Here is a 16,892-nt window from a genome sequence, read left to right on the forward strand (position 1 = left end):
GGTGGGACAAGGTGGGACATAGGGTTCCCAGGAGTGAGGGGCACGGGGTGTTTGGAGAGCCAGGGATCGGTTTCCAGGGGAATGAGGAATGGGGAACCCCAGGGATGGGTTCCAGGGGAATGGGGAGCCCCAGCATGGGGTCCCTCAAAATGGGGGTCCTGAGGAGGGGGAGTCACCAGGGATGGAGCTGCCATGGGAATGGGGATGCCCAGGGCTGGAGGAACTCAGGGATGGGAGTCCCAGAACAATGTGAGCTCCAGGGATTTGGGGTCAGGGGATGGTTTTCGTAGGGATGAGGGTACCAGGGGAATGGGGCATCCCATGGGCATGAGGGGTCCTGGAAGAATCAAGGTTCTGGGGGAAGGGGGATTTCAGGGGATGGAATGAATGGGAGAGGGTTCCTTGGAAATGAGGGTCCTGGGCCATGGAGATCCTGGGGAATGTCAGTGCTGGGATGGGGGTCCCTGGGACATGGGGACTGAAGGAATGGGGGTCCCATGGTTGGGTTCCCAGGGGAATGGAGGTGCCAGGGATGAGCAGTGGCTTGGTGCGTGCGTGGGTTGGAGCCCCTTCCCTGAGTGCCTCAGATTTTGGGGTGACCCACAGCCCAGCACAGCCCCCAAAGTATGCCAATGGCCTGGGGGTCACCCCAGGGAGATTCCAAGGTGTTCTGGGTCTGTGTGCCCCCAGCTCCCAGGGGCTTTTCCCATTCTTCATTTCTATTTCCTGTCACAGACATCTTTTCACTAAAAATCCTTTCTTTAGGATTTTTCCTTCTAAGAAGCTAAGAGGCCTCGGAGATGGAATGTAAACAGTGGTTGTCTGCTGCTGTGGAATGCAATAGGTCCACCAGTGATTGGCCCATCTTGGATGTGTATAATTAATGGCCAATCAAGGACCGAGCTATCTCGGACAGAATCTGAGAGAGCTGCCTTTGTTATCATTATTTTTTTTTCTATTCTTAGCTTAGCAAGCTTCTGAGAAAACCTGTCCTTCTTTTTCTTTTTAGTATAGTTACAATGTAATATATATATCATAAAATAATAAATCAAGCCTTCTGAACATGGAGTCAACATTCTTGTCTCTTCCCTCATCCAAGAACCCCTGTGAACACGGTCACAATTTCCTTCCTTTGATCCCTCAATTTCACAACCCCCCAGTTTGTTCCTTGAAGATTCTGGGAATCAACTGAGCAGGGAATGGCTTGGGGGAAGCCCAGGGTAGGGCAAGCAAGGGTGAGGGGTCTGTAGGGAGGGCTGGGGAGGCTGCGGGGCATGGGGGTGTCCGGCTTTGCCCCCCAACACTTTCACTTTCTCCCTCCTGTAGCAGAAGGAAGAGGCCGTTTGTGCTGAGTGTCACACGAAGGAGGGGTGTTCTGTCCTGTGGGGATCCTGTCCCAGGCCAAGGGGTCCTGTCCTGGGGCATGGCAACTCCAGGCAGGTCCAGACTTCTCCATTTTTGCTCATCCCCTGCAGGATCTGAGCCGGCAAGAGGAGCTTGGGAATGGAGCCCAGGGCAGGAAGGAGCTCCCAAACTCCTGCTCCTTGAAGCCAGTGGCCATCCAAGGGTGGGGCCCAGCCATGGCCCAGCCCCACTGCACAGGGATGGCCATTGCCCAGCCCTGCTCTGCCCAGCCCCAGGTGGCTGCCAGCACCTGAGGGTCCCCCCTGCCCCCTTGGCTTTGATTCTGGCAGCTTTAGAGCTGCTGCAGAGGTGAGAATTCTGTGGGGGAAAAAGGCCCTGCCTGTGGTTTGCTCAGCCCTGCAAGAAGCACAAGCCCAAAGGGAGCCCAAGCAGTGGCTCTGAGAGGGCCTTTGATGGTTTTCAGAGCAGGGCTGGCTGGAAACCACCCCTGCAGGGGCAGCTGTGAGGGAACCAGCCTAGAAATACAGCAGTTGATTATCTTGTCCCTTTTCCCAAGGGACTGAGTGAAATCCAGAACTACTGCAAATCCCACACTGATCTGCTCAACAACCTGACCTGGACCTCCTTCTTGAACAAAACCAGCAGCCTTTTGGAACCTCCCAGAAAGAATGTTTGAGTTCTGTTGTTGCATGGGTCCCTCCCAATTAATAATTAGCACTGACTCCATGATTCCAGAAGGCTGATCAATCGCTTTACTGTACTGTAGTTATTAAGAAACTCATTGCCCTTGGACACAGTCCTATACAGCTTTAACCTAATTGGTCCTTGGAATTAAAACACCATCACCAGTGGCCAATTAAGAAATCACCCACTGGGAAACAAATCTCCATAACACATTTCACATGTTCACAACAATGGGTGCAGCAAGGGAAGATAAGAATTGCTTCTTATTCTTTTCACTGATCTTCTCACAGCCTTCACCAGGACAAGGCCTGGGAAAGTTGTGCTTGCTGCTCTCTGTGACCAGAGAGTGGCTGCCACAGGGTTCTGGCTCAGCTGCCAGACAAGAGGGAAAAGTGTGGAAATATCGAGCAGTGGCTGTGCCCTGCTGCCATGGTGGGGCTGTGGGGAATGACCCTGTCTGGATTCCAGGTGTCCCCAGAGCTGCTTCATCCCTGCCCTCCTCACCTGCACAGGGCACAGGGAATAGACAGGGTCTGCTCTGTACCTTCCAGGGTACCCCTCCACTTCCCGCAGCTGGGGGGGCCTTACCCTGGCAACGCTCGGTCCCGACACATCGCGACAGTGGCTTCGGACACGCTGCCACAGTCGGTTCGGACACCCCGTGACCGTCCCGGCACTCGCAGCGCGATGGCAGCTGGGCCCCTTCCCAGTGCTCCGGGACCACCATTGCGGTCCCTCCTTTCCGCAGACCCCACCGCAGGGTCTCTGCTCCCCCCTGTCCCGGGGTCTCCCCTCCGCCGTTTCGCTCCCTCCACGCTCGGGGCTCCCCAGGGGGGTTCCGGTCCCTCCATCCCGGCCCCTCTCACCCGCTGCTCCCCGGCCCCTCCGGCCGCGCCCCTCGACAGCCCCGGGGCCGGCACCGGCAGAGGCTGCCGAGCTCCTGCAGGATGAGACGTTCCTGGGGCAGCGCCGGCTGAGCGAGGCCCGGCTCCCTCACGCCGTCCTTGCCTGCAGCACTCGGGCTCCCACCTCGGGCCTGTGGAGACTCTGCCGTAGTTTTGAGTCTGTCTAATTTAAGAAAACTATTTGATCCGTTTGTTAGTGTTAATGAAGGGATAGCATATGGAGTAATAACTCAAGACTGGGGGGGGAAGCAGGAAGCTGGTGGCTTTTCTGTCAAAATTATTTGATCCAGTTGCAAAATTATTTGATCCGGTTGCTGCCACAGCTTGAATACAGGTGGACAGCCTGTATTCAAGCTGTGGTAGCCACAGCTACCTTATTAGAAGACACTCTAAATCTTACATTCAATGGGAGGATTTGAGTACACACACCCCATGACTTGAGGACAGTGTTAAGCCAAAAATCTTCACAGTGGCTAACAGACAGCTGTTCCTATGGTATGAAATAACCCTAATGAATATGGAGAATCTAGAGATTGTCACCTCAAAATGTTTAAATCCTGCTCAATTCTTAAGTGGGGAACCAATGGAAAATTTAGAGGATAATTGTATAGAGCTAACTGACATACAAACAAAAGTAAGAGAAGACCTATAAGAAGACCCTTTACCACATGGAAGGGTCCTGTATATAGATGGATCCTTACAAATTGTAATGGGAAAAAGGGCATCAGGATATGCCATTATTGAAGCAGGGGAAATCAAATAAAAAGGGAAATTACCCTCAAATTGGTCTGCACAAAGTTGAGAGATGTATACCCTAAAGAGAGGTTTAGGTTTATTAGCAGACAATATAGGGACAATCTACACAGATTCTCAATACGCCTTTGGGATAGCTGATACCTTTGGAAAAATCTGGCAAGAGAGGGGATACCTTAACTCAAAAGGGAAAATCTGGCGTATGAAAGTCTGATCAGGGAAGTACTCAAATCCCTCAGAGGACCAAAAGAAATTGCCAGAGTTCATATTAAAGGCCACTAAAAAGAGGATACCCCTGAAATCCAATGAAAGAAATTAGCAGACCTGGTGGCTAAAGAAGCAGCCTTAGAAACGGGGGATCCAGTCATAGTCCTAACGGTAAAAGAAGACCAGGGGATAATAAGGGAAGAGGGGGTACCAATTTTCTATGACAATGAGCTAAAAGAAATAGAGAAAATGGGAGGGGTAAAAACAGAGGATGGAAAGTGGTAGACCCCAGATGGGTGACAAATATTCAACCAAATAATAACCAGGAAAGATGGAAGAGATACACCGATTAACTCGCTGGGGAATACAAGGAATATGTGATCATTTACTGAAATTTTACATGGGCATAGGAATATATGAAATAGCCAGATCCATCACAGGAGAATCTTAAACCTGTCAAAAAGGCAACATAAATGTGATGCAAAAAACCACTCCGGGATGGAGGAAATTAGCCATAAGACCTATCCAGAGTACTCAGGTTGATTTTACTGAATTAACTCCAGCCCAAGGGTATAAACACCTATTGGTCAGAGTTGACCATCTAACCCATTGGGTTGAAGCATTCCCCATGAGAAGGGAGACAGCCCAAACTGTGACAAAAGTTCTCTTGGAAGAAATTACTCCAAGATACGGGCTAGTAAATATTATTGATTCAGACCATGGCCCCCACTTTACAACCACAGTGTGCTGCAACAAGTCGTAAGAGCCCTGGGAATAAAGTGGGAGTTGCACACCCCTTGGCACCCTCAGAGTTCTGGGAGGGTCGAGAGGGTGAATCAAACATTAAAAAATATTTTAACAAAATTGGTCATAGAAACCCAACGGAATTGGGTCAAATGTTTACCACTAGCCCTATTACAAATAAGAACGAGACCCAGAACAGATCTAGGGGTCTCTCCTTACAAAATGTTGTTTGGGCTGCCTTTCTTGCTTACCCCATACAGTATTGGGGAACATCTAGAGGGGGGGATGACAATGCAAAAATATATAGAAACAGTAACAACAACCCTAGAAGAATTAAGGAAAAAGGGCTACCTTCCCCAAACTTCCCCACTGAACTGTAGAATACATGGTATTAATCCAGAAGACTGGGTATTGATTAAATCATGGAAGAACCCTCCACTAACTGCACGCTTTGAAGGCCCCTTCCAGGTCCTGCTTACAACAAACACTGCAGTAAGAACAATGGAGTGGGGGCGGACTCATGCAAGTCGAGTGAAGGGTCCAGTACCACCCCCAGCTGAGACAAGCAAATGGGCTATAGGCAGCAGAGACAATAAAGACTTGAAATTGGTCCTGAGGAAAACACCGAAAGAAGTGCAACCCTGAACACAACCCTGCCACAGGAAACATCTACATTGTTAACCTTATGTCTTTAAAGTTTGTTAATGTTTGTTATAGTTATAGTATAAATTTAAGTTTTGTTTAGCTAAGAATTGACAATCAAAATAACATCTCACTTTCCAGTACTGCTCCATAGAGCACTCTCCTTGCACCCCGAATCGGGACCAAATTGAGGGAAGGGAGTCAGTACGATAAGGGTCATGACAGAATGTCTCCAGAAGAAAGGAAAACCAGAGGTGAGAGGTAAGACTGGATTGGGAACTACCTGCAGGAAATACTCTCTGGGCACCAAGAAAACCCCTGTGGTTTGAGAGGTGAGGAGCCCAGCCTGTACCAGACTCCTGCTCGTAGCAATGCTACTACTCATCCACTTGGGAGGAAGTGGAGAAACACTTGTGAGAAGTGTTACTATCCCTTGTATAGAGGAGATACAGTAAGTGTATTTATCAGAGTACACACAAACATAAATCCTAAATGTATTAATCACACCCAGTTAACAACCTGTAAAGAAGATAATAAAATATATTTTCTAGCTCAAAATATTGCAAATCCAAGCCAGAGGATGTCAGGAGAGTGCCCTATGAAAGAAAGATGGGTATGTTTTGAACAAGAAAGTGAAACAAACTTAGAGGATACATTCAAAGAGAATGAAATGCAATTGAAAAGACAAAGGGATAGAGAGGGACAAATATATGGTAAGAATCTTTTCATCGATATGGTGGAAAAGATTTCAAAAGAATTTAATTTGACTGATTGTTGGGGGGGACACACTTAAGTGAGATTTGGCCATGGGATGGTATCAGTTTAGGTTCCCTAGACATTTTAAAATGGATTACTGTTGCCGCCGCTTGGGGCGTGGTGTCCCGGGTTGAGGACGGTTCAGTGGCGGCGCCTCTGCCACACGGGCCAAGCACATGCATACACCAATGTGGTGGACAGTAACTGGCCTTTATTAATGGATAGGGAGGGTCTTTTATAACAGAGGGTAACGGTCAGTTAACAGTAAAAGGGGAGGGGTTCCACCTAAGCGTAACATCGCGATAGCTTGAGACCTTGCGATATCTTGAGACCTCGCGATATCTCCCCATATATTATGTCAAGACAAAGCATGGTAGCTCCCAAAAGAAGGGAAGGAGAGTGGAAGTTAAATCAACAATAATAGGGGAAGAGTGTTTATCAAGAAAAGGGAAAATGTATACTATCGAAATAGGAGAAACGCCACGTAAAAGATATCTAGCAGCAAATGACACACACACCAGGTGGATCCCAGAAACCCCCCATTCATATTTGGTCGATAGAAAAAAACTGAAAGAAGATGTGTATACAGTGAAAAAGAAAAAATGTTTGAATACTTAGGAGATTATTTTAACCCATTCTGGACAATAGAAACCATATCCAAATATTGGAAACATACAACAAAACAAGATTCTAATTTCTGGGATGCACCTAAAAATTTATTTTGGATCTGTGGTAACAGGGCGTATGTGAAGTTTAATGGGAGGGTGGACTAGAGTTACACAATTGGAGCAATAAAAACATCCTTTTTCTTACTGCCTAAGGATGCGAAATCAAACTTGGGAGTCCCAGTACATGATGATCTGGCCAGAAAGAAAAGGAATTTATTTGGTGGAACGCAAAATTGGAACAATGAAATTTGGACCCCACAAAAGATTATTGATACTTATGGCCCAGATACTTGGGTACAGGATACAAGATGGATCCTGGGGGTACAGAAGCCCAGTATATATGCTCAATTGAATCATCCATTTACAAACAGTACTTGAAATAATGTCCAATCAAACAACTCTGATTGATTGATCTCTTAAACCAGCAGTGACAACAAACACGATCAGTAATTTATCAGATCCAATTGGCAGTGGACTACCTCCTTGCAGAGGAAGGAAGGATCTACGGCAAATTTAATACTTCAGAATGCTGCCTAGAGATTGATGACCAACGTCATGTAACTAAAAACATTACTCAAAATATTAGAAAATTAACCTATGTTGGAACACAAAAATGGACCCCCTTGTTTGGAGAATCCAATTGGTGGGACAACTTGTTCACCTGGAAAATGGTAATGGAAGTCATCGTAATGGTAATGGAATGGTAAATGGTGGAAGAAATTAGCCTTCTTTGTGGTGTGTCCACTAGCAAGTGTAATATTCCTACCACGTGCAATACCATGTCAAGTCCAGATAGTAACCAGCTCTTCATCCAAAGAAGTGCCAGCCAGGGGAGCAGTGGGCACAGCAGCAAGTGACAGCCAGTCCACATGGCTGGGGTCACTGAAATGCCAAGAAGGTGGCACTGCTCCTGTGGGGTGAGTGCCCTGGGCATGGGCCTGATGCCCATGGCAGGGATGGGCCCTGATGAGGCAGAGAGGAGTGGGGAAGCGGCACAGCGGAGCTGTGGGGTGCCCTGAGGTCCCCAATGCCAGCAGTGCCAGTAGACCTTGGTGTGACTGGCGATGTAGGGTGGCTTTGGGGACAGGAACAGGAGACAGGAATTGGGGGATGGGGATGTGGGGACAGGAATGTGGGGACTGGCACCTTTGGGCTCAGGTAGCTCTGGGGATAGGGACAAGGGAACTGGGATGCATGGACAGAAGGGAACAAGAACAGTGAGTATGTGGCCATGGGGATGGAATCATGGGGATGGGATCATGAGCCGGTGGGGGTACCGGGGCAAGCATGGGCTGTGTCTGTGGTGTCCTTGTGCCTGGGGTATCCAAAGTGTCCCCATGTTCTGCCTCAGCCCAGGGTGGCCTTGGTGTCCCTGTTCCCAAGGTGTGTGTGCCACAGGGATGTGGTGCATGGGTGGCTGTGACACAGACATGTCCCCCTGCCTCTCCAAATCTTTTGGGGATCACCCAGACACACTTTCCCACAAGAACTGCTGTCCCCACAGGGACGGTTTGGAGACAGTCACAACACCTTGTATCCCAGGTGCTGCAGTGCCTGCAGGGCCACCCCCACCCAGCCCTGTCCCTTCTCCCTTCCAGCCCAGACCCTCAGACTTGCTGGTGAGTCCTTGGGAGATGCCGTGTCCCCTCCTACTGTCCCCATCCTGCTGTGGCCCTGGCAGACTGGTGTCCCCTGTCACCCACAGGTGCCCAGACCACCCAGCTCCTGGTGGAGCCCCCCTGGAGGCCCGCGGTGCTGTGGGACCGGGTGACACTGACCTGCAAGGGTTTGGGGACCGCTGGTGCCACCACCTGGTACAAGGACGGGCAGCAGTGGTGGCAACAGGGATGCAACCACCTCATTGTCACCATGAGTAGCAACTACATGTGGGACACACCTGGCACTGGGCTCAGCCCTCCCATGAGCATTTCAGAGGGTGAGGGGGGTTTGGGTGTCCCCAACCTGGAACCCATGGGGACCCTAAGGGTTCTGGGTGGGCCCCTCTCCATGGGTCACCTCCTGGTGTGACTAGAGCCTGTGCCCTGGTCTGAGAACATCCCAGAGCATCTCAGTGGACTGGACTGTTATGAATTCAACCGAGGCCAGATTTTGAGAAGAAAAAAGCTCTCGTTTATTAAAACAAACTAGAGAGGACGGGGAGTTTGAGATAAGCCCAAACTCCCACCCAACAACCCAAAGATAACGTGTCCCAAACATGCTAGGTTCTCCCCTACAAGGTAGTTCCCTCTGAAGGAGAAGAACCCCCAACCCAACCAAAACCCTCATTTTATAACCCCTCTCAGGTTCAGGACTGGTGGGTTTTGGATCCGCACATTGATTGGTCGTTTTCCGGTGTTCTCATTGGTCCTTATCGATATTCATTCTGGACCAATATTTTCTCGGGGCGTCGAATGCTTGGTCAAGTCCCCTGTCCAATCACCTCCCACCCCCCTTCGACTATCACCCCCACCAAACCCTGACCTCCCCTCCCCAGGACCCACAACAAACACCCATCAACTCGCCCCAAAACAACAATTCCCAACCCAGCCCAAATTCAACACAAATTGAGCACCATTTATAACAGGACTGCTGGTGAGCTGGATGTGACCCAATAGGGGGTCCCGGTGCCATTGGTACCCCCCAGGCCCTTGTGATGTGACAGGACCCACTTGTTCCCCAGACCCACTTGTGCTGAAGGTGCCAGTATAGGTGCTGCTGGAGGAGAACATGGTGACACTATGCTGCCAGGGCTGGTGGAACAGCACGATCACCTCGGGTGAAATCCTGGGGGCTGCAGGAGTCACTGCTGCTGACAGTGACAGTGCACAGTGAGCACCCCACAGTCGCCACCCTGACACCCCCACAGCCCCTCCCCAGGGACTTGGGGTCACTGTCCCCACTGCTCCTAATCTCCTGCCCTGACCTCTTCCCTGTACCAGTGCTGGAGGGTTCCTCCGAGCCCACCAAGGAGTCCTCCCTGAATCTCAGCTACCACAGCACCCCAGACCCCTGTGGCCCTGATTACCCCTTCCTGCAGGTGTTCTACTGGGACGGGCAGGTGGTGGGGTCCCACAAGGGTCCCCGCAGCTGCTGTTGTCCACTGTTGAGGTCTACCACTCGGGGAATTACAGCTGGCAGGTGCGTTCCGAGTCAGGGGGGCCATACAGAAGAGCAGCGCATGGCTCCGTGTCACGGTGCGCAGTGAGTGCAAGGATGGGCATGAGGCCCCACACCAAAATTTCTACCAGCCCTACCTGAGAACCTCCTCATAGTCTCTCATTCTTTCCCTGGTGCCCTCGTTCAACCCTGAGGACCCCCCACCCCCCTCTGAGCCCACCATGTCTCTCCCTGAATCCCCTCTTGTCCGTTCTCTTGTTTCCTGTCACTGCCTGGGTCACCAAAGCCCTCCCTGGGGTCCCTTCTCCCACACTGGGCTCCCATTTACTCCCCTCCTACCCCAACCCCCCCTGCATCTCCCTGTATCCCCCAATCATGTTGTCTCCCCCCACAGGGGTCCCACATCCCACAGGGGTGTCCCTGTGGGTGAAGCCCCCCAGGGGACAGGTGACACTGGGGGACTGCCTGATGCTGAGCTGCGTGGTGGCTGCAGGGACATGTCCCCTGTCCTTCTCTGGGCACTGTGGGGGGCCTTGGAGGTACCACTGGGCACCATCCCCTACCTGGAGCTGTGCCACGTTGGGGACAATGACAGTAGCAGCTATCATTGCCAGGCCAGTGAAGGGGACAATGTGGCCGAGTGGCCGAGAGTGTCCCCCTGAATGTCACTGTCCTGGATGTCTGGGACCCACAGCACCCCCCGCCCCCCCCCCCATAGCAGCCATCCCACCCTCACCCCACAGATGGCATCCCACTTTAAGTAATGTCCACCGCAAGACACAGTTCTGTGCGAGTAGGACCTTCTGGTTCTGGGTGTCTTTCACCCACAGTCTCCCATATCCTGTACCCCTATCCAACACTAGACCCTCCCTCCAGCCTCAGCCCCATCTCTCCCCTGCAGTGCCCCTGGCCAATGCCACCATCACCCTTGGTACCTTGTCACACCAGGTGTGTGCAGGTGACCCCATTACCCTGCGCTGCTTGGTGCAGGTGGGCTCAGCCCCTGTCACCTTCACCTGGCTGTGAGACGGCTAGGACGTGGTCCAAAGTCCCCTCCTGGAGCTTGGGGACATCGATGTGGGACATTCAGTCACCTGTCAGTGCGTGGCCACCAACCAGCTGGGACAGGATGGGCACCGCATGTTCCAGGCACTCAGCCCAGACCTGGCCCTGGAGGTGACACCACCGGCACATATGGACACAGGTGGGGTCACATGGGGTCACCAGGGATGCAGGACACCTGAAGTGACAGGTGACCCCAATGTGTCATGTGTCCCTCTCTGTTTCCATCAGTAGCTGTGGAGATCAGCAGGACCCTCCTGTTCCTGCTCCTGCTCCTGGCTGTCATCACAGGCTGTCACTTGTGGCACTGCTGGGGTGGGTAACAAGAGGAGGGGGATGGGCTCCCAAAGGGCAGCGGCAAGTCCCCAGGTTTGGGGGGCAATGGGGCAGTGATCAAAGCCCTGACACGGTGGGGCTGAGCCCTCAGTAGTCTTTTCTCAGGGTCCTGGGGCACCTGGGGGCATTTTGGCATGTCCTGGGGAGTCCCAGGAAGGGGCACCCTTAAGGAATATTGGGCTGGCAACAGGAGATCCTGGGATCTTTGAGATCGCTGCTGTAGGATCACGCAGGGATGTTGGGGGGGTCTTCAGGGATCCTGGGGGAGTTTCCCTCCCTGCCATGTTTGGGGTTATGGTGGGTTCGGTGGTGCTCAGAGGTCTTAGAGGGAATCAGGGGTACACTGAGAGCTCAGGGGTCACCGGGGGGGTCAGATGCCCTGGGGGTCCCACAGTCACAGCCCAATCTCCTTTTCCTTGCAGCCACCAGGAAACCCCAGGACAGGTGAGTAGGCAGTTCTGGCCTTTCCCTCCTCCCCAGACCACACCCCCAAACCTTTTTTTCTTATCCCTGCAGGGCCCCCCTGGAGCCCTTGCTCCCCCCCCAAAGGAGGGAGAGGTGCTGGTGCTGGACACTGACACTGTGGGCACCGAGCAGGCAGAGGGTGAGTACAGGGAATGCAGGGATGAACAAAGTCCCAGAGTGGTAGATGAGATATATCATAAACTCTGTAGCTGTAGCAGGAGCCGCGGGGCATCCTACCAGGGCAGGGGGTGTGGGGACTACAGTGTAGCAAAGAAACCTTGGGGCAGTGGTGGAGAAAAAGCACCACTGGGTAGCTGCAGCCCAGTGTAAGAGATGGTCTGAAGTTTCCCTCATTTGCCTCATGATCATCGCAAAGACAGAGACTAAGACCATGAAGACCCTGAGTAGAGTTCTGGGCCTGGTTGAGGTTGATGCTTGCCAAGTGATTGTTTACAGGTGTGTTTGCTGTGCTGCCATGGTACACTGCTTCAAGCAGGGCCTGGCCAGGAGCAACTTGCTCTATACGCTTACACCTGCTTCACGATCCCCACTCATCACATTAGCCTGTGAATTTTCCCACCTGTTGTGGTTTGACAGGAAATATGTTTTCCAGCATGCTGGGGTTAGGCCAATGGATGCTCAGATTTTAATATTGGCACCTAATGTGGCCATTAGGACATTGGATCCACCTCTGAGAACACGGGGTTAAAAGCAGGGCTCTCGCCTGGGAGGCTCTCTTGCGTTCTGGCCAGGGAAAGGTTCAGAGCTCCCCTGCCTGGCTGTGGGCTGGGCGGGGCAGGGGAAGCCATGCGGCCGGGTGAGGTAGGCCGGGGCCCTGGATAGTAGCGAGGTGAAGGCCCCTGCAGGATGGAAGGGTGGAGGAGCACTGAGAGGCATCAGGCAGCCACCCCCCCCCCAGGAGAGACAGAGAGAGAGAGCCTGCATCTGTGCTTGGCCAGCCGAGAAGGAGTAGGGGGGGGTGCGAGAAGGTGCCTGGCTGGGCAGCTATGGGAGTTCTGGACAGACAGAGCCTCAGATTTTTAACCCTTTCCTTGGATGATGAAAACCTTGCAAACGCTAATCCTCCTGAAGCTGAATGAGAAGAGAGATACAGATGAGATAAGAGGGAATGGGCCAAGAAATAGAGAAGAACTCAGGTGGAAGAGATGATGGAGTAGTTTTTGCTGGACTCTTTTTGTGTAGCCATGGACAGAACCATGCTCCTTGTGATACAGGGACTGCATTCTAGGGGGAGGCAATGCCTCAGGACCAAGAGGGTTCGGTGTAGGTACCCCTCGGCCCCAGAGGGTGAAAAATATGGGGGGACAGATGTCCCAAAGATGAGACTGTGCCTTTTTGGAGTGTATTAAATATTAAGCCCCGAATGTTTCGGGGTGTGTCCTGCCTGGCTTTGTCTGGCCTCGCTGCTGGACCAAAGGCGGCAGCTGTGGCGTTTTTCACCCCAGAGATGCCTTTGGCTGGCTAGGTGCTGCAGCTGGGCGCTCAGAACAAGTCCAGGCAAAATAGGAACTCAGTTTACCTTTGGTGGAAAAGGTTCAGACGAGATGAAGGTGAAGAGAAAAGGAGTGGGTTCTGCCGTGGAGCTTAGATCCAGAGTTTTATTGTAGCTTGGTAGACATCTGACTGTGGTAACAGCTCCAGACAGAGAGACACGGCAGAGACCGAACCCCGACCGCATGGTCTCGTGTCCTTTTAAGTCCCGGGGACAGGGGGAGGGGAGGGACAGGTGAGGGCCAACCAGGTGTGAGCAGGGGAAGGGTCAGGGGATGTGGACGCTAGGACAAACCAATGAGCCCAGGCCTGGGGGGCATCTGCCAATCACACGACGCCTTGCTGGAAGGTGCCAGGCAGGAGGGAAAAGGGGGAGGGGGAAAGGTTGGCATACTTGAGGGGGATGGGATAGGTGAGACAGGAAATGGCAACACACTGCAACAGGAGTGGGATGAAGCATCCTTAAAAGTTGACCCTAGAAGCAGCTCTGGTCCTTGTTCAGTGGTGAGAGCACTGGACTTGAAAGGAAGAGGTCACCATTGGCACAAGAAGGACTCCTCCTCCTCTTGATGAACTGAGGATTGAGTATTCTGAAGCATGGTGCCGGACTGAGAGTCAGTGATTTGGGGGATGTATTGTATTGGGAATTTGGTGGGGAGGAGGAGGAGATGTATCTGTGAAGTTTTCATTTTCCTTGTGTGTTTCTTTTTTTCCTTCCCCTTGTAGTTTAGTTAATAATTTTTTTTTTTTTCCTAAGTGGGAGCCTGCTTTGCTTATTCCTGGTCCCATCTCACAGCAGAAACCAGGGAGAGAGTATTCTCATGGGGGCACTGGCATTGTCCCAGTGTCAAACCATGACACCACCTTTTGGCCAAATGAACTTTCTGGGATAATTTTGGTGATCCCCCATGGAAAATCCCTCATCTGCCTCACGACCACTGTGACAGATGGAGATTGAAGCTCCCTCCCTAGGACGTAGACCCCTATAATTCTAACACAGGGGGTGCTGGCCTGTTGAAGCAGGATGTTTTCCAGGTGTTGCCTGCAGGTGTGTTCACTGGACCAAGACTGTTTTCCCATATAAACCAGTCCTGGAACAATGGGTTCTGAACTGGACTGTCTGTACTTGTTCTCTACAGACTTATTCTCCACGGTCCTGTACCTGTTCCCCCTTTGGCAGAGGACTATAATAGACTCCTGAGTTAACCAAGACTTTGGGATTCTCCTCGATGTGACAAGACAGATCTATTGGCTGGACCACAAGGATTTCATCTCTCCATTGGTAGCTATATTCCCCTTCCCTTTCTTTCTCTCTCTCTCTATCCTTTATCTCCTTTCTAATCCTTCTATCGCATTTGCTGTGAACACTCAATAGAAAGTGCAATTTGTTTTGATTAGTACTGAAATCCCCTTTGTGTTGTTTTTTGCACTCTGAGATCAGTTAACGAACCATCACAACCCCCACTTGTACTAGCTGATCGTGACACCCAGCTCCAAACAGGCCAGGGGAAAGGCTTCCTGGGAGGGGAAAGTGCTTGGGTTTCCAGGGTGTGAGAAATGACTGCTCACTTTTAAAATTTCAAATGTTTATTAAACCTTAACAAAAAAAAATAGGACTGAATAAGGAAAAAGTTTTCAGCACTGGGAGTCCCTGTGACCACCAGCCACGTGCTCCTCTACAAAATGGATGCTCTACCTTTTATATCTTTAGCTCTCCCCTCCCCCTATTGTGCTGGTGGGTTGGGAAAGTTGCCTCGACTACTCGCCTCCACATGAGCACTGTCTCTACTAAATGGCGACTTTTGCCTTCACTCTAACACCGTGACTCTCAACCTGGCAACCCTCAGGTGCTCTCCAGCCCCTACAAATCCTTCAATTTCATGCATCCTGCTGGCCACAGGTTCCCTGCTTTCCTCTTTTATGCATCCTGCCTGCAGCTTCTCACTCCCTCTTTCACACATGTCCCGCCAGCCATGGGGTCCCCATTTTCTTTCTCCACCACGTGTCCTTCCGTTCTGTTTCTTCCGACCATCCAATATCTTAAAGCTTCAACAGACCAGGACAGGTCCAATTTATTGTCTGAAGCTGACTTTTATACATCTGGATTATGGAAATTTCAATCTGGCTAAAAATAGTTATGAGGATCTTCTAAGTCTCATACCCACCCCAAGCACACTACTTCACTCACATTTTAAGCATTACTCTTAGCTCTTACATGCACTAGTACTCACTTGACTTGATAAAATCAACAAGGGCATGCCATTCATCTGAAATCTCTTGGGCCATAAAAGAGATTTTATAATCCAGACAAGTGCCCCATTGTGAGAAACAACTGCACACTTTTAAAATTTAAAAGGTTTATTCCCCTCCAAGTGATTCTGTTGGAATGCCAGGGCTATCAGCCACTCTTTCCATGTGACTTGACTGCTGGCTGTTCATCTAGGAGTCACCCTCTCCCACTCCCAGCACCTTCAGGATGCCAATAGGAAAAAATTCACTGAGAACCCTAAATTCATAACATTACCCATCCTGAATTTTTTCCCCATATGAACATTGAACTTAAGACTTTTCAACTATGTACATACTTGCATTATTCAAATTCTATAGATATTTATATTTATTTATATATATATACACATCAAGATACAGCTACAGGTGCAGTGGCATCACAGACAGTTCACCCAAAGATAAGATCTCTTTGAGGGATACATCATGTTTCTCTGCCTTTCATGTCACCAACCAGGTGCAACCTGGTCCTTGAGCAAAAACAATCCCATGAGTGAGTTTGCCATTTCCTGAGGCATGGTTAATCCAAACTGTTTTCCCTAACAGGCCTCTCAGCTGTACCACAGGGACTGTGAAAAATGCATATTTTATGATTGGCTTTTCGCAAATATTAAAATGAATATTATATGTGTTGTGTTAGAAAGAAGTGCTGTATTAATTCTCTCAAGTAGTGTGTTAAATATTGTTTTAGGTTATAACAAAATGTTAAAATAGAAACTATGCTACGTAGGATACTTTTTTCCTAAAGAAAGAACTCACACCAAGATAGCAGCCACAGGACACCTAAAAAATCTTTCAAAGAAAGAGAATTTATTGCTCCATTATCAGGAGAAACTAACTTCTTCCCACCTCGCTCGGGCAGGATGACGCTGTTAGGATTATGAGGAAGTTGATGATGACCAGACAGAATCCTGTATTTTAGTGGAATTTATGCATCATGTATGAGATGTATGAATATGCAACAGGCTATTGTTTTTAAGGGTTAATCCTTTGTTAACGGATGTCCTTTTTCAAACTTATGCTGCCCAGGAAAAGGTACCCAGACGTCCGTAACTCTTTGTTTCTATTGTCTCATATTGTCCTAATTCAAATTGTCCAAATTATTATTATTCTAATTGTATTACTATTTTTATAACCATTTTATTACTAATAAACTTTTTAAATTTTAAAAACAAGTAATTGGCATTTTTCACAGGGACCTTATCTCCATCTACAGTGTGAAGGGACTCTGGTGTTGACTGGCCATGTAGCCTTTGCTGAATGCTGATCCCAGTGCTTGAAGGTCCCCCGATGCAAGCTCTTTGAGTGGTTTTCAACCATCCATGACACTGTTCAACCTTTCCAGCAGCTGGTGCATGGTAGGGGATGTGATACACCCACTCAACACTGT

This window comes from Agelaius phoeniceus, chromosome 31 (genome assembly GCF_051311805.1).
Source record: "Agelaius phoeniceus isolate bAgePho1 chromosome 31, bAgePho1.hap1, whole genome shotgun sequence".
Classification (NCBI taxonomy): Eukaryota; Metazoa; Chordata; class Aves; order Passeriformes; family Icteridae; genus Agelaius; species Agelaius phoeniceus.